Source organism: Haemaphysalis longicornis, unplaced genomic scaffold, assembly GCF_048455015.1.
Source record: "Haemaphysalis longicornis isolate Haplotype H1 unplaced genomic scaffold, Haemaphysalis longicornis Haplotype H1 scaffold_4, whole genome shotgun sequence".
NCBI classification, from domain to species: Eukaryota; Metazoa; Arthropoda; class Arachnida; order Ixodida; family Ixodidae; genus Haemaphysalis; species Haemaphysalis longicornis.
The window spans coordinates 223,521,867-223,546,556 of record NW_027526361.1 but is presented as its reverse complement, the minus strand read 5'-3'; the positions used below and the strand labels follow the sequence as shown (position 1 = coordinate 223,546,556).

At 48.7% G+C, this 24,690-nt stretch overlaps 1 protein-coding gene across 2 annotated transcripts in view; it reads left to right on the top strand.

Annotated features, from left to right (window-relative positions):
* LOC144179653 (cholinesterase-like) overlaps nucleotides 1–24,690 on the top strand; it is a 160,750-nt gene that overhangs the window by 86,080 nt on the left and 49,980 nt on the right. The window contains exon 1 of one of the 2 annotated variants that reach the window (XM_077708091.1): nucleotides 20,642–20,722. The exons of the other annotated variant lie outside the window; for it this stretch is intronic. The gene's annotated coding sequence lies outside the window, so the exon portion shown is untranslated. Of the gene's footprint in view, nucleotides 1–20,641; nucleotides 20,723–24,690 lie in introns of those variants that run through there. 2 annotated transcript variants of the gene reach the window in all.

The window sequence follows — 24,690 nt, the reverse complement described above, 5'->3', positions numbered from 1 at the left end:
CCACCTTTTTCTTGCAAGCCGAACGCCCACAGTGGTGGTGGTGGTAGGGTTATGTGGGATCAGGTGGGGTTAGCCTGGCTGAATATGCCGGCAATTGCTCCGCCCAAGCTGCCCCTAATTAGCCAATGGTAGTGTCCTTTCACCATGAGCCTGCCAGCTGCGTCTCCTAAAGGAAGCTTAGGAAAAGGCGCGAGACGTCTCTGCGCAGCATCTAATGTCCCCTTGGGGAAAGACGATGTAGTCCAGAGTGCTGTGTGGTGCTGCCAGCTTTCGAATCGCTGAGAGCATTGCAGTCCGCTCGGAATCCTGCTCTGGGCAACACATTACGTGGTGGTATACATCCCCTATCACTGCACATGACAAACACAGAGGCGATCGCACGAGGCCCACCTTGAATAGCCATGATGTGGTCTTAGCTGAGCCCGTTGGGATGCTGTACAGCAATGTTGCATTCGATCTTGTAATCCCTTTGTAACCCAAGGCTGGTGATAGGTATTTTCCAAGGACTTGAAATGTTCGGCCACTGTTCTCCTGAAGTCTTTCCAGTGATTGGGGAAAATTTTAACCGTCGGTACGAATTGCAGCGCACTCCGTGCCATCTGATCAGCGGTCTCATTGCCCTTAACGCCAACATGGGATGGAATCAATTGAAACCGCACATTAAAACCCTTGCTGGTGAGGTCTTGCACAAGCAGTAAGGAACGCTCACCGTCGTTTTTCGTGGGAATCCCACGCTGCAAAAGTTGTAGTGCTGCTGTAGTCAGTCAGAATTACAACTTCCTGCGGCTCATATGACTTACGTTTTCTGAAAGCAGCCGCGATGGCAATGCACTCTCATTCGGTGGAGGACACCACATTATCCGGGCGTGCTGCTCAGGAAACCTGGGCATCAGGAATGATATACGCCGTTGCACTAACCCATCTGTGTGGATCGACTGAGCCATCCGTAAACATTTGAAGGTGATTGCGATAAGAGTTCTCCAAATGTTCAAGAACCAAATATCTGGCTGCTTCCACTGGCGTGTTTCGCTTTATTCTCATGTGAGGAGGAACATGTAGCTGACTCTGAAGGCTCTCGTAAGACCATGGCGGCATTGACACGGGAAATTTACCTGGCCACTGATGGCGCAATATTCTCAGAGTGTTAATAGCAGTGTGCGAATGAGAGGCCGTCCTTGTTCGAAGCCGTCTCATTATTGCTCGTCCAGCCCTGGTTTCCCCAAGACGCATTACCTGCGTCCGTAACCTGTGTGACGCCATCAAGCGGAGTGTAGCAGACTGGATCAACCGTATGAGCTTCTCGTTTGCCGCTCCCTGAGGAACTCCAATTGCTAGCCTCAACCTTTTCCTATACAACGCTTCGAGGCGCTCATACTGGGATTCTGAAGAGGAGATCAGAGGCAAGTGATAAAGAATGCGACTCACAATCAGAGCTGAGTGCAGCTTAATCATGGACGCCGGGTGATTCCCCCACTTAGGTCCAAAATGTTCACACGGGGAAGGAGAGCCGAAACAGTCATGTCAACTGCCCGTCGCCAATACAATCTGCTGTCCGGGGTGACACCAAGTAACCGCACGTGAGTGGCTTGACTGATAGAGAGGCTGCCCAATGTTAAATTAACGCGGATGGGTTGTCTCCGGATCCCAGGGAAAAGAACAGAGCAGGACTTCTCGACCGAGAGCGTCAGTCCGATGGAGGACAAATAATTCTGCATTGTGTGAACACTACGTTGAGCCATCACTGCCAGTCGCTTATGTTGATATCCGGACACCCAGATGCAAACATCGTCAGCGTACACGGATACTTGAGCTCGTTTTCGAACTTCTTTTAGTGCAGCAGGTAGCCCAGCCATAGTCACATTGAAAGGAATAGGGGACAAAACACTGCCCTGGGCAACCCTGCTCGAGGCGCTTCTTTTTTCGCTTAGCACACTCCTCAACCGTACTCGCATGTACCTATCTGTGAGAAAGCCGTGAACGAAGTGCAGAAGGTTTCCTGAAACCCCCATGGCATGTAGTCTGTCTAGTATAGCTTGTATCAGGACACAGTCGCATGCCTTCGAAACGTAAAAAAAACAAAGCTATAGTTGAAAGTTCATGCACTCGGTTATGTTCGACATAGCTGATACAGTCCAGAACACTATCCTGGGCGTTTAAATGTCGTCGAAACCCAGTCATGCTGTATGATAGTTTCTTATAGCAATTTAGCCACCAAGTTAGTCTCGCACAAACCAGTTTCTTCAATAACTTCGCCACACAAGATGTGAGGGAAACAGGCCGGTATGAAGATACCACCGTTCGGTCCTTTCCAGTTTTAAGAACCGGCACCGCCAGGCGAGTTTCCACGAAGAAGGAATGGAACCAGTCTCCCGAATGTGGTTGAAGTACCGGAGGAGATCGTTTTTACGTTCTGCAGGCAAATTAAGCAGCATTTGAACGGTGATTTCGTCAGGCCCTGGCGAACATCGCCTGCGTAAGGAACTTGGCGCGCTCGCGAACTCCCGAAGCGTGAATTGGGCATCCAACGCTGACGAGGACATGGAGGCTAACGAGGAAGGGAGTCCTGCATTTATGGTATAAGTGTATGCGTCCGCAAATTCCTCAGCCAATTGGGAGATCGTCACATCCTTCCGCAATGCCAAGGCCGCAAATGGCCTTATCGAACGTGGCTGTCCAGACAAGTTCACGATGCTACAAATTCGAGGCACTGGTGTGAACACGCTTAAGGAAGAGCAAAACGCAGCCAATTGGGAGCGCCCTAATCTGATTGTATAGCACCGGATAGCGGAGTTTAGTCTGTTGAAGGTGGTCTTCAATGTTCCGGATACGAAAAATCCTCACGGGTAGAAATTTGTGAACTTTTACGTTTTGGCCAAGGCTGACAGAATGATACCTTTAACTTCAAACCGCGAAGTTTAACAATGATTGGGCGGCTCTTACCATCATGAAAACGCCCCAGCCTGTGTGCACGTTCGATGTCCTCCTTTGTAATAAGAATGTCAAGTTTATCTGCACACACACTAATGACCCGTGATTCCTATTGTTCCAAAGTGTCGTCGCGTGCATCTTCAATGCCGAAAAAAAGTACGTTGTCTCTGCGAAGGGGATTTTCCGAGTTGTCGGAATTCTGCGCGAGGTTATTTATTTGTGGAGACAGTCTAATTATTTCAGGTTTGCTACTCGAGTCAGATATCGGGGGACGCGGTTTAATAGCTTCGAGTGTTTTTTCATGTTCGTCAACGAGACTGAATAGGCGACCAATCTGGTTTTCAATGGCGGACTGCGTTGCACGAATTATAGCTAGCTGTGACAGAACAGTGTTTTGCGAAATTTCAAGGCGTGATAGGGTGCTTGCAATGAGCTCAAGGGTTACGGGAGTCAGAATTACGTTGTCGGGGCCAGGGTTCAGTTCAACGTACCCAGAAAGGGCAAGTAGAGGAAGAGTAAGGTGAGCATTGACACATAATGGACAGAGAGATTGAAAGAGCAGTTTTCGCGTGGCATAAAACGGGCCAGTGGGGCACGACATTCGGTCACTAGAACATACACATCTAGCACAAGGTAGGTAACTAACCTGCGCAAATACAACCTGCGCAAGCAAAGACGGCGTCACGACCACGCTCGGTGCAGTGGCGTGCCTCAAGTGGTTAAATAGCGGTAGAGAGTGTCCCGCGCAGGAAGTAGCTCTCCGTGGCCAGGCGGAAAGCAGGGATGGGGCTAAAAGTGGTGGGCTTGAGGGTGAGTCGTTTTCGTTGTCTGGATCTACGGCGAGCCGGCAGGAGTTGTCCACGTAATTTTCGGCTAGCGTTAACCCGAGGCAGGGGTATATGGAGGCTCCTCCGAGAAACGCAGCCAAAGCAGCTGACGACAGCAGTAAAGCCTGCGCAAGCAAAGACGGCGTCATGACCACGCTCGGTGCGGTGGCGGGCTCGTCTTCAAAAGACAAAACGTTTCCTTTTCTGGCAGCAGAACTGATCACCGACGAACAGACTCCACAGATATTAGTGGAGACGCGCGACTACACCCCTAACCGCCATTGCAATCACACGTGGAAACGTACGGGAGATTGCGGTCGGGCGAAATTCGCTAAATTGGTGCATCTCGCCAGCCGATTTGTTTTAGAAAAAGGGCAAAAAACATTGGCTCATCGGCGTAGCGAATTCATTACACCAAGGTTAACCGTCGCAACTCCTTCGTTACATAGGGGTCGCAAACACATGGGCTTCAATGAAGGTAGAATTAGGGAAAGGAAAAACTTCGTTAAATCGAGTAATTCGTTACATATAAGTTCGTTACATGCAGGTTTAACTGTATTTTGCATTATTTAATTTCATTTCTGTAAAATGTTATTTCTTCTATTTATTGTACTTTTGGTTTATTGAATGATGAATTGGTTCGACTAATTTTATTCTTTTTACGTTACTGTGATGATTACATGTGTTACTCCTGGCAATCATGCATTTTTGAAGAGATGCATCATTTGAAATGCATCATTTGAAATGAAGAAATGCATAGATGGCGTTACATGGTTCGCTCTATTTCGTTGTTTTTATCCGTTTTCTCGACGTTATTTTCCCCGGCTGTTTAGTATAGTGTTTGTTGTTTTAGGGGAGATATATAATATATCTAATTTAAATACGCCAGTTAATTTAAAATTCCGTCGACCAATTATTCCCTTTTGCGCTAATAAAGCCATTAAATGTATTATGTTCGTCAATTATGCATTTTTTTTGGAAATGCAACGTCTGACACGGTTAGCTCATTTTCGCTATTATTTTATTCGTACATCCAATCGTCTTTCCCAAGCTTTTTCAGTCTTCTTTTTGGGAGGTGATGTCTCAAATGCACATTTTTGGTTTTGTCGGTTCAGTTATGGTAATTCCGCTCGACCACTTATTTCTACTTGCCTAGTTATAGCGAATAAATGCGTTTCTTTTGACAATTATACGTTATTTGCTCATTCTGGATGCTACAAGTTCTCCTGCTGTAGGGGTACTCGGCAACGAGTGCTGCGCTATGAAAGAAAACTCCAAATTGCAAAGTATAGTTCGAAGTGTGCCACATCTCTAGAGCGCCTAAAACGGCAGGTGTAACTCACCTAGATACGCGTGCGCACGAATCATTCAGCCACGTCGGACGGGTATCAACTTTCTTCCTGGATGCGGCTTTCCCGCGCAAGGGCGTATAAATTATCCAAGCTAGGACGAGACCGCTTTTGTAGCGTAAGCTACACTGGCCGAGGTTGCGGAGTTTCACGTGGAACTTGAAGGGCCGTGCTGCGCAAGCGTGAGGAGCATTGGATTGGATTGGATTACATTGGATCGGATTGGATTGGTTCGGCCAATCCAATTGGAGTACGGCTGCGTAGAGAATTGGGTTTGCACGTTCGCCGGTCTGCGCATTCCATAGGAGGGACGTTATAGCCATTGCAGGTGCACTGGCGCCGGCACTGGCCCAGCTGTGCGCCTCCGTTGCGCAGTAGCCAAGTCTGACGATGCGCCGGAACCACTTGATAGCCGTTTCGCGTGGCTCCTGTAGAGCCGTGCTGCGCATGCGCGAGGAGCAGTGACTGGACCGGACTGGACTGGACTGGACTGGACTGGATTGGACTGGATTGGATTGGAAATCGTTTTAGCAGCAGTAAGCTTGATAATCAGCCAATTTTAGACAACCAGGAAACCTAAGAATAACCGCCTGAACCTTAGCCCACGCTACGTATATCCTGGCACAGCCGAGCTAAGCCACTGCTATATTTTTGTGCAATTGCACGGCTTTTTAAATCATGCGCTATTCTCTGTCGGCGGCGCTGCTCAAGCTCCCCTACCGCCATATGAGATCACCAAACGTTTTACCCGTTGGCTGCCAAAAAGGTACCGGCAATTGACTGTTGCACAGCGCAGGGCTCAGTGCTTAGATAATACGCGCAGCCGCCTGCGCACACTTGCTTTGTGTAGGGTGGGAGCAGAAAGCCAATCTGCCTTAACACGCTTCAGAGTGATTCAAGCCAGGACAGAGATGACGTGTCGAGGCATTAAGTTTCCTAGTGAAAGCGCTCCACTCGCGTGAGGACTTCCGCCAGAAATGGCCCGGCTACCGCAGTGCTACCTCGTGGTAGCCAACTCTGTCAACCCGCCCCTACGCAATCCTGCAACCGACTGCCACAACTCAGAGGGAGGGAGGGGTACCGTGCGTTTGACGCACACTCTGTTTCAGCAATACATCAGCAATGCCTTTGATTACATTAATCACGCAGTCTTACTCAAAACCTAACTCGTTATGGCATTCGGAGGTTCGTCTTAGGTCTTGTTACATCTTATTTGAAACATAAAATCCAATTACTTGTGATAAAACAGACCAGCAGTGAAAGCTGGTGTACCGGAAGCTACTAGGTCATCTTCTTTTTAATACCTAAATGAATGGTATAGTGCTTGTTTATCAGAACACAAAATATACAATTAATGCCGAAGATACAACTCTGTCAATTACCTCGAGCAATGCCGCTAACATTGCAACTACGGGTTATTTTATCCTAGAAAACTTAACTTTTGCCGTTGAACCATAGCCTTCAAATAAATGTTGATAAAACGAAAGCCCCTTTGTTTAACCCTTTACGGCCCAGCCCACACAAACGTGTAGGATCAACAAATTCGTTTACTAAGTGGCACCTGTTTCGGTTTCGGTTTCAGAGCCCTGGGTAGTCACTGCGAACGCTTCAGAGACTTTATTGGTTTCGGTGGTTCACTCATTTCGCCACCAGGGGGCGAGAAATCGCATATTAAAACCGGCGCCCAAGCCGTCGCAGCGTCGCAATCACGCTAGCCGCCTTCACGATGAAAGCTGGTATTTCTTCTTGCTATTCTCGTATTTTCTGAATAACAAGCGTAAGACGCGATTTTCAGGAATTGGGAAAACACGATCGGCTAAAAAACACCCGTTCCCTTCGTGTGCGTACTGTTATCACGCTTGAAAAATGCACCCACACATATGTGTGGGCTGGGCTTTAGTCGTCACGAAAATTTTGCTGGGCGGCATACGGTGGCGGGCTCGTGCACTGCAACGCTAGCGATAAAAAATTTGTTCTTGCTTTATTGGTGTCTCATTTATTCGCGGTTTTGTTCTGGTTCATTGGTAATGTTTTCTTGCGCCTTAACCTTCAACTCGTTGCGTAATTACTTGTGATAATAGTATTAATTATAATTAATAATTATGTTAACTAAAACTTCATTATTATTTATTTTCACAAAATCCTATTTATAATATAAATACTCGTGAAAACAATATAAAACTTATAAATAATACGTAAAAACGTAGTTTTTCTCTGCCTGATGCCGTTTTTAAGCCCAGCCCACACATATGTGTGGGTTTGTTTTCTGTGTGAAATACTCTGGGCTTTCAATTTTAACTTGTCGAAGCATCAATGGGAAGGGGTAAATACACAAAATTTATTTACTTGTGGTCATTTTTTCTAAAATCTTTATGTTGGGCAGGAAAGCGTTAAAGCAACAGACAACAACATTAACTTGGAAAATGTCGTTAGGGTAGCTGGTTCGAAAATTTAAATTAGGCTGAGTAAGAACACTGGGTGCGATTTTTGATGAGTGCGTGCCCTGGAATAAACATATAAAATTCCTTTCGGGAAAACATTCTGAAGTTGTAGCAATGATATTCCGCGGAAATTAGGTTCATTTCGAAGTAAAAATAATCACCCACAACGACTTCTTTTTCAGTTGTTTAAATTACTGCTGCTTCGTTTGGGGCACGACATCAGCATCAAATATAAAGCAGTTGTTCTTTTAGATTAGATAATATTTCGTATAATCTGCGACGCAACATTCGCCTGCCTTACCGAACCGTTATTTCGACAAATACATGTTCTCAAAACTTACCACTTATCCCACTGGCGATTACCTTAGCATATATAAAGGATAAAATATATAGTCAAAACGACTTAAGTATTATAGCCTTCCTAATTAAATGCGTTGCGTCTTACAGCACAAGGTCACTGGAATACGGGTTTACACCTCCCGTCCGAACGAACTACCTTACCCAAATGCGTCGCCATACATTTTTTACTTTTCTGAACAAACGTGCGGCCAAGCATGTTGATATTGCCACGATGACATGGTATTCGGGAGCTCACGCTTTTAGCAAGCTGCTGCCGCCGCCAAGCGGCTGCACGGCTTTATGAGCGAGGGGATCGGCCTGGTTGCTCTGTGTTCTTCCTCTTCTCTCTTCTGGCCTCCGGCTGCTGGCTGTGCTGATCGCTGCTCTTCAATCATTAAAACCCCCTTTCATCTCCACTCAGCTTTGTGACGTGGCATTTTCGTGTAGCTGCTGAGTAGCTCCGGACGATTGCTTCGCTACTGGTTCGGCCTCGGTGGACACAACACCCGTCCACAAGACCAGCCGGCGCCTGCGTGGCCTTCAGCCTGAGTTCGGCCGCGTTGCAACGCCAACCAGGGCCGCGCCAAGCAGGGTCGCGATGGTTTCAACGGCGAGCCAGACAAGTATGCAAGTCCCGCCAGTGGTGCTCCATACCCCGCGCACTCCGAGACCATTCTACGGTGAGAGGTTTGAGGACGCCGAAGATTGGCTGGACAGCTTCGAACGTGTGGCGGCGTTCAACGAGTGGGACGAGGTGCGGAAGCTCACGCATGTATATTACGCTGTCGAAGAGAATGCCAGGACGTGGTTTGAAAACAATGAAGCTTCTATGAAAACGTGGCCAGAATTTCGGCGGACGCTGCTCGCCGCCTACGGTGACAGCGAGCGGAAGGAGAAGGCTGAGCTCGCTCTCCAGGTGAGAGTGCAGAAGCCGAATGAGTCGGTTGCCATGTTCGTTGAGGACATGTGTTGGCTATTTAGGCGAGCCGATCCTAACATGCCCGAAGAAAGGAAGGTGCGCCATTTAATGCGCGGCGTTAAGGAACAGCTGTTTGCGGGGCTTGTGCGTGATCCCCCGGCCACCGTAGCGGACTTCGCCCGGGAAGCGACCATGATGGAGCACGCACTGGAGCAGCGCTTTCGCCAATACGTTCGGCAGACTGACCCGGCAACTTCGAACTGCCATTCGCTGTCCACGAGTAATTGCGGCACAGCAGATCTCCGAGAGATTATCAGAAGCATCGTGCGGGAGGAGCTGCAGAAGCTCCACGTCGCCGGTCGCCAGCCAAACGTCGACGCCATTTCCGACGTTGTCCGCGACGAAATTCGGCAGGTGATGCAAAGCTCTACTTCATCGCAGAGCACCCCTGCGCCGTATTATGAAGCAGCCCCTCCCGTCATAGCGTACACGGACATGCCACGACCAACTGCCCCCACGTTCCGGCACATACAACCCCAGCCTAGGTCGCTATTTCAGCAGTATTCCGATGGTGCTCCACAAACTGAGCCAGGCCATTACGCAAGGGAGGCTACCATTTGGCGCACGGTGGACAACAGGCCTCTATGTTATCTTTGCGGAGAAGCCGGACATGTTCTTCGCCATCGCCCATATCGCAAGATGGGTCTACGGGGGTTCTCGCCAGATGCTCCACGACCGCGCTACGGTGAACGTCCCCACGACATCCAAGAGTACCTGGCCGCCCACCTGCGCCCTGCGCCGCCCGCACAACGCCGTGTGTCTCGGTCACCCTCGCCCCGACGCTTCACGTCACCTAGACGTCCATTCTCTTCGGGGAAGACCAGCGGCCGGACCCCCAGTCCTAACTGGGAAACGAAATCCGGCGTCATCCGGAGGTCGGACCGCCGCCGCTCAGAAAGGTCAACACCCTCCACGTATCCCACGAACCCGCTCGCCCGACTCGACACCAACGATCCATACCAACGACTTCACCACACCAGCTCCGTCGGCGCACCATCACGACAGTAAAATAGTTTCGGTCGATATTGCAGTTATGGTCGATAGTCATCACGTGACGGCTTTGGTGGATACCGGCGCCGATATTTTCGTGATGAGTAGCGAGCTAGCCACCAAACTGAAGAAAGTAACAACACCATGGGACGGTCCACAGATCCGTACGGCTGGTGGGCATCTGGTAACGCCGATCGGTGTATGTACCGCCAGGATCCAGATACGTGGCGTACATTTCTCTGGCTGCTTCCTAGTGCTGCGGGAATGTACCAAGCAGCTAATATTGGGATTAGACTTTCTCCATGAGTACGGCGCGATTATTGACCTTCGAGAGCTACTCGTGACGTTCTCGACACAGGGAGCTGCCCGAAACGAAGGGCAGCTCCCGAAACGACACAGGGAGCTGCCCGAAATGCGGCGTTACGCATTTGCGACGAGTACGTAACACTACCACACCGAGCTAGCCTGTTCGTCACGGTAGAATGTGAAAGCCACGCCACCTGCGGGATCGCTGAAGGCAACGTGTTCCTCTTACCAGACCGGCAAGTTTGCGCAGTTCGAGGACTTGTGCAGCTCCGCGACCACCGGACCGAAGTTCTGATAACCAACTTCGGTAATGCACACCAACGCCTGATGAAGACCCCCGTAGCCCACCTGGACGAAGAGTATGACTGTACCGGACAACCTTCGTTCTTTGCGATGGAGGAAAATGATCAGTAGCACACCTCGACAACGGAAACCCCTCAGGCCGCTTCCAACTTAGGCATTAATGTTGAGGTTAACCCGGACCTATCGGCAGACCAAAAGCGCTGACTCCACAGCGTCATCTCTTCTTTTGCTGACTGTTTTGCTCATTCGTCGAAGGTCCGACAGACAGTGGTAACTAAGCACCGCATCGTGAAAGAGGAAGGGGAAAGACCTGTTCGTCAACATCCGTACAGAGTCTCCCCAAAAGAGCAAGATGCAATACATCACCAGGTCAAAGAAATGTTGCGAGACGACGTTATACAACCGTCGACGAGTCCATGGGCGTCGCCCGTGGATCTGGTGGCAAAAAAAGACGGCACTCTTCGATTTTGCGTGGACTACAGGAGGTTGAACAAAATTACGAAGAAAGACGTTTATTCTCTCCCTCGAATTGACGACTCCTTAGACCGATTACGCCATGCCAGGTACTTCTCCTCCATCGACTTACGCAGCGGGTATTGGCAGATCGAAGTGGATGAGCGCGACCGCGAAAAGACTGCCTTTATCACTTCAGATGGGTTATACGAGATCAAGGTTCTCCCGTTCGGTCTCTGCTCTGCCCCTGTGACCCTCCAAAGAATGATCGACTGTGTACTGTCGGACCTGAAATGGCAGTCCTGACTAGTTTACCTGGATGATGTTGTCATTTTTTCCCGGACCTTCGATGAACATTTCGATCGCCTGCATGCCGTGTTGAACGCGATCCGTTCAGCGGGACTGCCGCTCAAACCGGAAAAATGTCAATTCGCATTTCAACAGCTCAAGTTCCTCGGCCACGTGGTTAGTCCTGAGGGTGTCAGCGCCGACCCTGACAAGACGGCGGCTGTGAGCGCATTCCCGACGCCCGCTGACAAGCGCCGTGCGCCGATTCTTGGGCCTCTGCGCTTACTACCGGCGCTTCGTGGCCAATTTCTACAAGATAGCCGAGCCCCTCACTCGTCTGACAAAGACATGCCATTTGTTTGGGGCCCTGAGCAGACCAATGCTTTCGATGAGATAAGGCGCGCCTGCAAAGTACCCCTATTTTAGGACATTTTGACGAAGACGCCGACACCGAACTTCACACCGACGCGAGTAACGTCGGTCTCGGTGCAGTCCTAGTCCAGTGGCAGGATGGTGCTGAACGCGTATTTGCCTAGCAAGTCGCACGTTATCACGCGCTGAGGCAAACTACTCCACGACCGAAAAGGAGTGCTTAGCCGTGATATGGGCAGTCACGAAATTCCGCCCGTACTTATACGGCAGGGCGTTTCGAGTGGTCATCGACCACCACTGTCTGTGTTGGCTTGCCAACCTAAAAGATCCGTCAGGACGTCTCGCGAGGTGGAGCCTGCGGCTCCAAGAGTTTGACGTGACGGTCGTATATAAGTCCGGAAGACGCCACACCGATGCTGATTGCCTATTACGAGCCCCGCTGGAGCGAGTTACTGCTGACCAGGAAGATGATACACCGTTTCTCGGAGCGTTGGGACCATCAGTCCTTGCCGAAGAACAGATGAAGGACCCAGAACTTCTGGCGCTCATTGAGTACCTCGAAGGTCACAGCTCGCGTCCTCCACGGCTCTTCCAGCGCTCGCTCTCATCATTTTCGCTGCACAGCGGAGTCCTTTATAAAAAAGGATTTGACCGTACAGGAGCCACCCACCTTCTTGTTGTGCCAGCAGCGCTACGTGAGGACATCCTACACACCTCCCACGACGGCCCTTCGTCGGGGCATTTGGGTTTCACCCGCACACTCGGAAGGCTTCGTCAGAAGTACTACTGGCCAAAGTTGGCTCCAACAGTCAAGCGCTACGTCAAAACATGCCGTGACTGTCAGCGGCGAAAGACACCGCCCACTAAACCAGCCGGTTTCCTTCAGCCTGTTGATCCACCAAGCAGGCCATTTAAGCAGGTCGGCATGGATTTACTGGGGCCATTCCCTACGTCATCAGCTGGGAATCGGTGGTTTGTAGTCGCTACTGATTATCTTACCCGTTATTGCGAAACCAAAGCATTGCCCAAAGGAACGTCGGCTGAAATCACCCGATTTTTCGTCCATAACATTGTGCTCCGTCACGGCGACCCATCAGTCATCATAACCGATAGAGGCACAGCGCTCACCGCAGCACTTACTTAAGAGGTAATGAAACTGTGTCATACCGACCATCGCATAACCACTGCATATCACCCCCAGACAAATGGGCTGACCGAAAGGCTGAACAAGACCATCGCCAACATGATTTCGATGTACAGGCGTCCACAGAATAAACCGGACCAAGCGAGCGGTGCGCGAAAACTATCGGCGCGACACCTTCCGGCCCAGCGCCTGCTGTTGAGATAGCGGAGGGCGCATGCGTGTCCCTCCCTATAGTTTGTGCATGTCAGTTTCCTTGACTGCGGCTGCAGCACTCCGTTCCTTTCGAATGCGACGCGCGGCGGCGCCTGGCCCGACTCGCCTACCGAGCGGACGTGATGCATGTCAGCAGCCGGCATCGTGCGCCATGCGCTGATGCCGCGTAACTGTGCGTTCATCTGAGAATGTTCGTTCGGCGCTCTTTTTATCATTTCAATGACTGGAACGCAAACTGGCGTTGAAGAAAGGCTGCGATAAAGATTCACACATGACTGAACCAGTGCTGGTCGTTATGCGACAAACACACAGTTGATAGAACTAAAAACAGCGATGTTTTTTTTTTTAATTTCGAGTTTTTCCTGTGCGGCATATGAGAGGCGGTTTAAAGGTGGGAGGAGGGAAGAAAGTAGGAAGGAAAGAGTTTATTCGCTTCTGAAAAATAGACCGAAATACACAGCTGTCGGTGTGAGGGAATTGCTATCGAAAAGCAATGAGGCGTTAGCTTCCATGTCACCCATTGGACAGTGATAGCTATGAAGTGTATAAAGCACGTAACTCGTCCTGCATGGCCATATTCGTGAATAATGCCTTCCCGCGTCCCCATCGAGCAACGGAGGCACATCGTGCGACTTTTCATCGAAGGGACTACTCAGTGGGAAAGTTGCCACCTCACCGGGAGGTCTAGGACTTCTGTAAGCCGCATTATTCAAGCTTACCGTGATGATCAGGGCAGACTCATTGACGCAGAGCGCAGCGGGCGGCCTAAAGTCACCAGTGAGGAGCAGGAACTACTGATTGTCGCAGCCGCTGTGGCAGATCCCCTCCTGTATGCAAAAGAAATTCGACAGGAGCTGTCATTGAATGTTTCTTGCGAGACAATTCGAAGACGACTGAAGGAGGCGGGACTCGGGAGTTGCGTGGCAGCGCAGAAACCGCGCGTGACGGACCGCCAGAGGCTGGAAAGGCTGGAGTTCGCCCGGGAAGTGGAGCGGTGGACAACGGACGAGTGGAAGGAAGTTATATTCACAGACGAATCGACTTTCTCCACTCGCTGGGATCAACAGCGGCGTGTTTGGCGTCCGATGAGCTGCAGGTACGAAACTAAATTGCGAAACGTAGCTGGTAATGTGCATTCTAGATGATATATAAACTACTACAGTGTAAGAGGTCAAATCGGGAGCACGGTTTAATGTGAGAATTGCTGAGCATTCCTTCGGGGGTCCCGAGTGCAACGCTAAGCGTAATTGTTAAGGCTAGCAATACATAACTACTTGTTAATAACTATATTTCGGAGCGACCGATATACAATGTCCCTGTAAATTTTATTCAGCTGGGTTCATTTGAAACGTTTTAATCGTAGTTTTATAAGCACCGTTTGTTAAGCGTTTCTTGTCGCTGTTTTTTTACGAAACACTTCAGGTAACCCGCATCGGCTAACGGGGCTTTTGTAATTCCCGATGTGGAAAGAGGATGAAATTGATGCATAGTTTTATACAAGATACTGTTCGCCTACGTGGCAGTGGGGGTGCAGCCTCCCGCTAAAAAAATGTGCCAGTAATTTCAATCGATGTAAACTAAAAAAAAAAGTATAAGTAAAAGTATACCCTCCGAACATCTTCGAATATATCTTTCCTCGGAGATATCTTTCCTGAATGTATTTCTGTATTTAGCCCGATGGTATTTAGATACCAGCCCGGCTACATCCAAAGCGTCCTTTCCAGTGGGAGGTGCTCCGTCAGCGTATGGGGCGCAATGAGTGCGGACGGCCTGCGACCCCTCGTCAGAATTTCTGGGCCATTCAATGCTTCCCAGTACTGTAACATCATTTCGACAAGTCTGCTCCCCTACGTCCTGGACGGGTGCTTCATCCTGCAACAGGACCGAAGCCCTGTCTTCACAGCACGAGCCGTGAGCTCACTGCTCGAGGACCACGCGGTGCGACAGCTGCGGTGGCCTCCGTGCGGGGCAGACCTAAATCCGATAGAAAATGTGTGGGGGATTATGAAGATGAATCTCGGCAAACGAAATGACTGCGGTCGCACGGCGGACGAGTTGTGGCAGGCAGTTTAAGATGAATGGGGACGCCTGCGCCCCCGTCCCGAAATCATAAAGTCGCTTTATGAGTCGCTCCCCCGACGCATTCGTGAAGTTATCAAAAACGACGGAAACTTCACACACAATAAATAAGGGGAACCACTCGGACAAGCACTGATGTTTTTTTTTTTTTTTTTTTTTGTTCCGAACCGAATAAACCTTCGCTGTATTCAGTTCTTGCTATCAACTGTGTGTTTGTCGCATAACGACCAGCACTGGTTCAGTCATGTGTGAATCTTTATCGCAGCCTTTCTTCAACGCCAGTTTGCGTTCCAGTCATTAAAATGATAAAAAGAGCGCCGAACGAACATTCTCAGATGAACGCACAGTTACGCGGCATCAGCGCATGGCGCACGATGCCGGCTGCTGACATGCATCACGTCCGCTCGGTAGGCGAGTCGGGCCAGGCGCCCCCGCGCGTCGCATTCGAAAGGAACGGAGTGCTGCAGCCGCAGTCAAGGAAACTGACATGCACAAACTATAGGGAGGGACACGCAGGCGCCCTCCGCTATCTCGACAGCAGGCGCTGGGCCGGAAGGTGTCGCGCCGATAGTTTTCGCGCACCGCTCGCTTGGTCCGGTTTATTCTGTGGACGCCTGTACGTCTATGTTGACCACAAGAACTGGGATGACATACTGCCGTACGTGACCTTTGCATACAATACGGCAGTTCAAGAAACGACAAACTTCACTCCTTTCCAGTTGGTTCATAGCCGCGAAGTAACAACTATGTTGGATGCGATGCTGCTTCCGGATGAAATCCACGAGGTTACTCCAGACGCCACGGAATACGCTAGCCGCGCCGAAGCTGCCCGACAACTTGCGCAACAACGCATCCGTCACCAACAAACGATTGATGCCCGCCGCTACAACTTACGGCACCGACAAGTAACTTTCCAACCAGGTGACCAAGTCTGCGTGTGGCGCCCTGTGCGACTCCGAGGACGTTCGGAAAAACTTCAACGCCGCTACTTTGGGCCCTACAAAGTGATACGCCAAGTAAGCGCAGTGAACTATGAAGTTCTTCCCGAAGAAACACTACGGTCAACGCGTAGTAGGACACTCCCTGAAGTGGTTCATGTTGCCCGGATGAAGCCGTATCACTCACGTTGACACTGGCCGCGAAATTTTTGCGTGTTGCGTCGTGTTTTTCTGCTGTGTGTGTGTGTTTTTTTACATTCTATCTACATCAGGTAAGCATCGAGACGATGCTTTGAAAAAGCGGGGGGTATTGCCACGATGACATGGTATTCGGGGGTTCACGCTTTTAGCAAGCTGCTGCCCCCGCCAAGCGTCTGCACGGCTTTATGAGCGAGGGGATCGGCCTGGTTGCTCTGTGTTCTTCCTCTTCTCTCTTCTAGCCTCCGGCTGCTGGCTGTTCTGATCGCCGCTCTTCAATCATTAAAACCCCCTTCCATCTGGACTCGGCTTTGTGATGTGACAATATTTCCACGCACCAAAGGACGACGGAGGTTTGGTGAAGGAGGAACAAAGGTTTATTGGAACGAATTTGTGCACCGGTAACAACTTAAAGAATACACAATCTTAGAAGGAGCATTCAACAAAGTGACGTCACGGGGAAGTGTTCGTGAATCTAATTGATGCGGAATTTTCTTGCGAGCATTTATCCGACGGCGGTAATCCTGCGAGAACCATCGATTTAGATCTGGAGAATTGGCGATCGAAGACGAACATTCTATTTTTGTGACGAGGGCGGATACAGAAGTGCTATCAAATTAGACAGCGTGCGCGGAATACAAAAGAAAGACACGGAAAGCCACGCTTCACTTCTTCGATAACACAGCTGGGCGCGGCCAGACGTTGGCAACAAACACGTAAAGATGTTGGCAAGGGTATAGTTCGCGGTACTACCCCCCTTCTAAGAGTGCATCGGCCCGATGCTAAAAATACACCGATAATCCAACCAATAAGAAACTCCGTCACCTTGCGTACTAGGTCTTGAGGGTAACCACGTGGACGACTTTGGCCCGCGTGCACCCTCGTGACGTGCCGGAGTCCCCGTCGGGGACAACCTCGTAGGTAAGTTACCCAACACGTCGCTGTGTTACTGAAGGCTATGTTACTGAATTCGCAGGGATCAACATACCGTCGCAAGACCTTCTCATCAGGTCTACGTCGTCGAATGTGAGTCTAAACGTATACGAGCCCACTTGGGCGATACTCGGTGTCTCGTTTTCGGAGGTTCTAGTGTCCGGCGTTCATCAGCTGCTGGTCCGTTGTACGAACTCTCCTACACACGCTGTAGGTATTCTTGGCCGTCAGCAATGAGGTCGTGGTCTTCTACTTACTGCAGCATGGCGTCGAACATTGTAGTCGGCCGTCTTCCGTAGCCAAGCTCGAACGGGGTCATCTGCGGAATTTCCTGGATAGCTGTGTTGTACACAAACGTGACATAAGGGATCACTTCGCCCCACGTCTTGTGTTCATCGTCGACGTACATTGACAGCATATCCGCGAACGTCTTGTTTCAGCGTTCTGTCAGGCTACGGGCCAATCGAAGTGGACGAGAGAGGACGAGAGAAGACTGCATTTATTACCCCGGAAGTTCAACACGATTTCAAGGTGACGCCGTTTGGGCTGTGCATGGCACTAGCAACTTTTCAAAGAGTTATCTACACTCTGCTGGCTGTCCTGAAGTGGAACACCTGCCTCGCCTACCTCGCAACTCCAAACGAAGATGGTCCCGAGCCCCTACCTAAAGCGCAAGATGTACCCGGAGACATACCCGCATACCGCCTGTCGGGTGTGCCACAAAGCCCCAGAAAGGCTCGAGCACATCGTACATCGTCTGGGATTGCCTCGCATACCCGGACGAATCAAACAGAAGAAGGATGCCGCCTGCCTTCGGAAGAGGCGGTGCGGACTGAAGACCAAAGCCTACAACTCCACGCTGTCCAGTGAGTCATCGTGGCGCTGGCCAGGTAAAGGGACCCCGGCGACCCGGTGAAGGGGAGCGGGGGAACCTAGCCGGGAGGCTACATCTGCGGTGACGACTCCGGCCAAGTCGCGAAGACCTAGCAATAGGACTTTATTCGCAGGCCACAATGAAGTTTTCCCAATCCAATCCAATCAACTACGTTGTGGTAGTCGTCCGGACTTTCGATGAACAGCTTTCAAGGTTGCAGTCTGTACTCGAGGCCATTCGCACGTCGGGGTTAATGCTGAAGCCTGAAAAGTGCCGCGTCGCGTACAGCCATCCACCTGCATAGCTGGAACATCAGATTTGACTTTAGTGCGAGAAATGTCAAAACATTCCTACGAAAAAAATGGTCATACAAATGTAGAGGAATTCAGTGGCTCCCTAAATTTTAAAGAAATGCAGCAGTTGTGAATATTTTGCACCACAGCAGGAGAAGATAAGTGGGTAAAGGCTCTGGACGACTCTACGGGAAAGTCCAGTTTTTGGGCCACGTCCTCAATGCCGCGTAAGTCCTGCCTGGTACGGCAAAACGTTCACCCGTAGCAAATTTTCCAAGACCAAAAGACAAGAAGGGTTGGCAAAGATTCCCCGGAATTGCATGAACTACCGGCTCTTCGTCACAACCTTCGCACACATTGCAGAGCTACTCACGTGCTTGACAAAAGATAGCACCCGTTTGTGCTGGGGAGACCCCCAATAGGAACCCTTCCGCGAGCTGCAAAACCCCCTGTCAAACCCGCCTGTTGCGACTGATTTAGACGCAAACGTCGAAACAGAAATGCTCACAGATTCCAGTAACATCTTGATGAAACATTTTTTTCAGTTTGTAGTACGATCTGTATGCTTTTTACCTTGCCTTGTGCAGTTGTTTTGTGGATTTTTATATTTTTATACCTCTGCCTAGAACAGTCACTGCAAATTTGTATGACATGTACCTCGAGTTGTCTATTAAAGCAAAGCTTGCTATGTCTTGGTGATCCCGCATGTCGCGTCAAAACCGCACTTCAGTGGTGCTGTCATTCTCGGACGATAATGATGATCGTGAATGAAGTGGGAAAAACGCTTCCTTTGGCCTGAATCGACCCTGTCCCCCTTTGGTTATAAAGCCGCCGTCCATCCGATTGCGCCATTCAGAATTCAGGAAAGGTGCACAGACGTCCAAAATTAGTCAGAAAAATTGTTGACGGTTGAACGACGGTTGAACGCTAAGCTTTCTTCTTGCGAAATCAAATTGCAAAAGCTCATATTCAAAGCCGCTGTGACCAAAAGAGCAAACTTCGTGCTCGTCCAAGTGCATACCCAGGCGACAACCAAGGAATCCGTCAGGAGGAAGCGTGTATGCCTTTTGTTTATCTAATGTTCCTTGTATTTTTTTTTTAATTTTAAGCAATGAAAATTTAGAACAGCAGGAGGGAGATAACATAAACGTGCAAGAGCAGGAAAAGGTAGGGGCAGGGATAACAATATAGAACCGCCGTGGAAGGAGGCATGGGATAGGGAGGAAGACAGCCGCTCAAATTTGTTAGAGGTAGACAAATACTGCCATCGTGATACAAAGGGAGAGGCTGTAATTATCATTATTTTCAGCGGGAAAATTGAACTGATGTGAGTAAACGTCTACCGTGTCTATCGAGGGAAACGCGAAACGGGAGGGAAGCAGCGTGAGTTGGTGTCTGTGGTGTGTCTGCTCCCTTTGTCGGTTGTCGGTTTGTGCGCTGTGCAGCGGATGAAGTACCGACTAGCCGGAACCCTTACTTTTTTTAGGAGCGTCAGAAGTGGACGGCAAAGAGAACTGGAGTGGTTAGGTGGCAAAGGTGGCAGAGGACTCTCGACGACATTCGCAGGAGTAAATTAAAAGAAATTACTAGAGAACACTGAACAGTTGCCCTTGCGCACGGCATTACATTGTTTAAAGAAAGCCCCTGAAAGCTCTACTACGAGGTCTGAAATGGTGCGCCCTCTAGCATTACCCACACATGGAGCGGTGTTTTACTCTTGAAAAGCGGCTGTGCATTGCTCTATTTGAGCTCAAAGAGCTATCAGGGAAGATAAAGCGCGATTGCGGGAATTATTACCCAATGACAAGTACTCAAGCCCCACAGTGTGATGTAACGCGCCTGGAGATGCGCTAGCAATAGGGAGTTATGAAAGCGGCGGTGTGTTTGTGACGCTCTAATCAATTGCGTAGCTCTATTAAAAGAAAAAGATCAAACATAGTACAGCCAACCCAGTTTACGGCAGCTATCAAAAGCCGTTTTTAAGATGGCTGCGGCCCTACTTAATCACATGCTGTTATTTCAACACGATTTCCGTACGCCTGGCCTTTTGCGTCATTATCTTACTCGGGTAAAAGCGTGGGCTAACATGTCTAGTCAGTAGGTTTTTTCCCCTATGTTCTATCTGTAAGATAAGCTTTCACGACTCTCCAAGCAGAGGCAAGGTTGCACGGTGACCCTTATCGCACACGCGCAATTTTCCTGCGCCAGATTTAGGGAGCTATAAAAAGAAAAGAAACGCAACTTACAGGAAACCATAGCCTTCTCTGAGGTTTATGAAATCAGGGTGGGCCGCGAGCCCTAGCAGGTGGTTGCGAAAGCGAAGGGATGCAACACTGGCTGGGCCGGCGATCTCAAGAGCTTCGTTTCGAAGAATAGACACCGGAGGAACCGATAGTCAGTTGCCTCTCTAAATCGTGGGTTCCGGGTCTGTCTCTCATTGCTCTACTGTGTACAGTGATTGTCCGTGTGTGTAACGTGAGTATCGCAGTATGCTTATTTTCTAAACATTGAAATGGCGTGAAGATGTCCCCTAGAAATATTTCGTCTGCATCGCCATTACAATCCCCGTAAAGGAAATAACGTGCGCGATTACACGTACGTGTGCCGTGTTTATGCAAAACCACTAAACGCTGAGACAACGCTAATTGGAGCAACCGGATGTTTCTGAGGGTAAAGGCGAAACGCTTTTGAATGTTACCGTGCGAGACAGAAGCTGTATGGTTTGTATCAAAATATTCGTCGTGGTTCTTAGGGAAACATCTATCGTTGTTGGTTGTCCACATTATCTTGCGTGTTCCTTAAGGTGTAATTCTCGCTATTATTTTATATGCTTGGCTTCAATAGTGAAGTTCCAGACTTGCGGAAATTTTTTGAACAAGAATATCGTTTCTGCGTAGATGTGAAGCTGCAATAAAGTTTGGCCTTTCTCTCCTTTTGGGAGTATTATGGAATCGCGGTGTAATGTAACTAATCAGCTATTTCGCTTCGGCAACGACCAACGAAAGCGCACGAGCTTTCAATTGTATAACGAGAGTTTATTGACCGCTAAGTCTGGTCGAACACCCCTTCACACCTGGTGGCAGGTGATAGCGTGCTCATAAATGTCCTTCCTTTACACAAACATGTTGTTAATTGTAGGAACTGTGGAGATGTCCACATTATTCCCCATTCTCACGGTGCGTAATACTTTTTCTCACAAAATAAGTTTCCATGATTTGCATCGCTGGAATTTTATAAGATGTAAGGAATGTTCCTGTTTTTTCCTTTCTATATGACGTGTTCATGGTAACCTGTTACGGCTCGCCAGGACCACACGTTCGAAGTTCCGCGAACCGCAGTTCCGGGCACATGCATACACCTTCTATGAACGCGATCTAAGCTGCTAGTTCCGGATGAACTACCAAAACAGCCTAGAGCTCCCTTACAGAAAACGTTTTGAGCGGCACCTTACCAAGTCGGTCTAAATATTCACTTTTCCTGTGGAAAGGGAAACACAAGGACGAGGCGCACTTCAGACATGGCACGAGGTATCGCCTTCTCGCGTCGTCACTATTTTGTGCTTTTTACTGGGAATATCTGAAAATTTTGTAACATTTCTCATTTTACAAATTAACAACAATGAAGAGACACACCCACAAAAACAATTTTTTCTGTAAGATAAGGTGACTGTTTTTTATGTGACTATTATATTGATTCACCTGGCCACTTATGAGTAGCCTAGCGGCGTACCGAAGCTTTCAAGTCGAGTTAAACGATAGTTTACACTTACAGAGCTCCGAAAAAGCTTTTAACCATGCCCAATTTACCTTCCAAAAATTGAGGTTATTTGTTAAGGACACCCGCATCAACTATCTGGTTAATTGCTAAATGCAGCGACTCGCACCAGTGACGGGAACTTGTCTAAAGTTTTTTTTTTTGCGTTCACTTCAAAAACCGGCAACATTTATGCCCAACTGACCACAAATTTCTGTTCTACTGTTGGCCAGCTCGATTTGAATCCTCTGGTCACGTGGTCACGCCAAGGGTTCCTCTTGAATCATCTGCTCCCCCTAAATACTGTGAGTTTCGGCTAATTTTAATTGCACGCAATAAGCGTATGCACAAGCATAAGAATTGTGGAAGGGAATACCGTAGGCTGCTGTGGTTGAAAATTGATTTGGGAGCCACAGCAGCCTACAGCATTCTCTTTCACTGTGCTTGCGCTTTCTAGAACACGTAGCCTGACAGCTCGTGCAGGGCAGCATTTGGTGATACCAAGGGCCTACCGTTTTGTAATTATGCTTTCACTAGAGTGCGAAAAACTGAATTGTAGAGTTACAGTTTACAAATAGAGGAGTCATCCTGCACTGCTAAGAGGAATGGAATCTGTACAAATTCATCCTATTTGATGAGTTAAAAATATTCATGTATCTCATTTCTTCTAAAGGCGCTGTTATATTTCATCATGGCTCGTTCATAGTTATCTACGAACGTGTAATTAAACCTTGCTAAGTCCTACCTAGATGTGTGATACCCGAAACTATGTTCAGTAATATCACTATAGCTTAGGCGGAACTGCAGTTCTGAACAAGATATTGGATCAAACTACATTTCTAATATTTATTTATTTTTTATTTGTTCATACTGCAGCCAAAACTTGGGGCTATCGCAGGAGTGAGCCTTCAACATGTTGGGTATGAGATATATTGATGATGTCGGTTGGATGTTAATCGCGCAGGGCCAACTGGTCCAAAGAACGGTGGTTATATAGGCGAGATGAAGACGTGAAGTCTAATTAGTAAAATTGGTCAGCAAGAAAAAAAGCAAAATCATTCAAATACAACGAGTATGGCTGGTATAGAAGGCCAGATTTTGATTATCGTGGTATGAAACTAGGTCTGAAAATTTCACTTATGCTAAATAATTATAAACATTCTCGACAGAAAAAGTGGCATCGTCAGGCAAGAAAAATACACGGTGTAGTGAGCTGTGTTTTCTGCAGAGTGCAGGGAAATGTTTGTGTCGTGTTCTGTCGAGTGCCTTGTATGGGATTAGTATGGGGACTGCTGGTATGCCCTCCCCACACCTGCTACATCGAGGTGTTAAGGAGCCAGTAAGCAGTTCTGAGTGCGTTGCACATGTGTTGCCTATCCGTAGCCTAGTCAAGACCACTTCAGTGTGTCTGTTGTGTGAGTCACTTGTGTATCGCACTATGTGTGGTTGTACTACACGTACTTTGTTGTTTGTTGACTCCAGTCTGATTGCCATGTTCTACGAAGCTGTGTTGTAATGTGTAGCATGACGTCGGCGTAAGGTACTGTTGTTATGTCCACTGGATTCATCAAAGCAGTAGCAACTGCCATTTGATCGGCAGCCTTATTGGCAGCGATCCCACAGTGTCCAGGAACCAAGCATATAAATATTTCAAGAGTTGAGGCAATTTCGGTCTGATACAGTTCTGAGGCCTGCTGCTGAGTGGTGACTTCCACCAGCAGTACTCCATTCCTTTGTTATTTGACTTTGTAGGGCTCTGATTATTCCTTCTATGAAATTCGAAATGAGAAACGCGGACATTGAGGCCATAGGCTTGTCTTTTTCAACCGATTCAATAATAAAAAAACTGGGATAGTTGTCAGGTTTTGGTAGAGTGAAAGTTGGAAGGGGTAGGTAAGAGACACCGGTGTGGACCCTTTTCATGGTCCGATCAGTTTTTGAGGGGTTTTGAATTTACCGCAGGGAATAGAAAGAAGTAGGGGATGGGTAGTTCTTTCTTCTTTAGCTTTACACTGACGGCTAAAGGGGTTCGGAGCTCCCTGCCTGGTAAACAGACAGGCAGCCCATCTTCCGTGGCTTGGACAAGGCTCCGACGGCAACCGTTCGTGGTTTCTTACACTTATATAAACTCGCCACGGTTGGTTACAGCTTATGTTTGGGGGCTCGGAGTCCACGGTGTTGCTAATGCCATCAGCTTGAATACACGGGAGAGCTATTGTTTACCAAGTGATTGGAAAGTTCCTTCATTCAACCGTCCACGATTTGGAGGTGTAAGATGGAGCCATAGAAACAGCATCACCATCGCTGAGGTGGCAGATAATCTGCTGGTGGGGCAACGTTAGCAGGCGTCAATGTGACGTTAAGCTTAACATTATGTTTCGAGGCCTAATGATACCACTAGGTACCTCAGCTTGAGGAACGCTGAGGTGATGATGGCTTTGTGTTCGTAAAACAGGTGAAACGTCCCTCTCAGCAGCCCTTTTTTATATTATGCGTATGGAAATGAAGCAGATGCGCTGGTATCGCATGGGCAGCGTGTGTTTTCCTACATTTCATTTCGTGACCCCTTATATGTGTAATTGTAGTGACAATCTCGACTTATTTCTTCCAAACTTCCATGTTGCAAACAACATACGCATGCGGATAAAGCTTCCGGTGTTGCATCGCTTCTTTTTGGTGTAATTTTACCT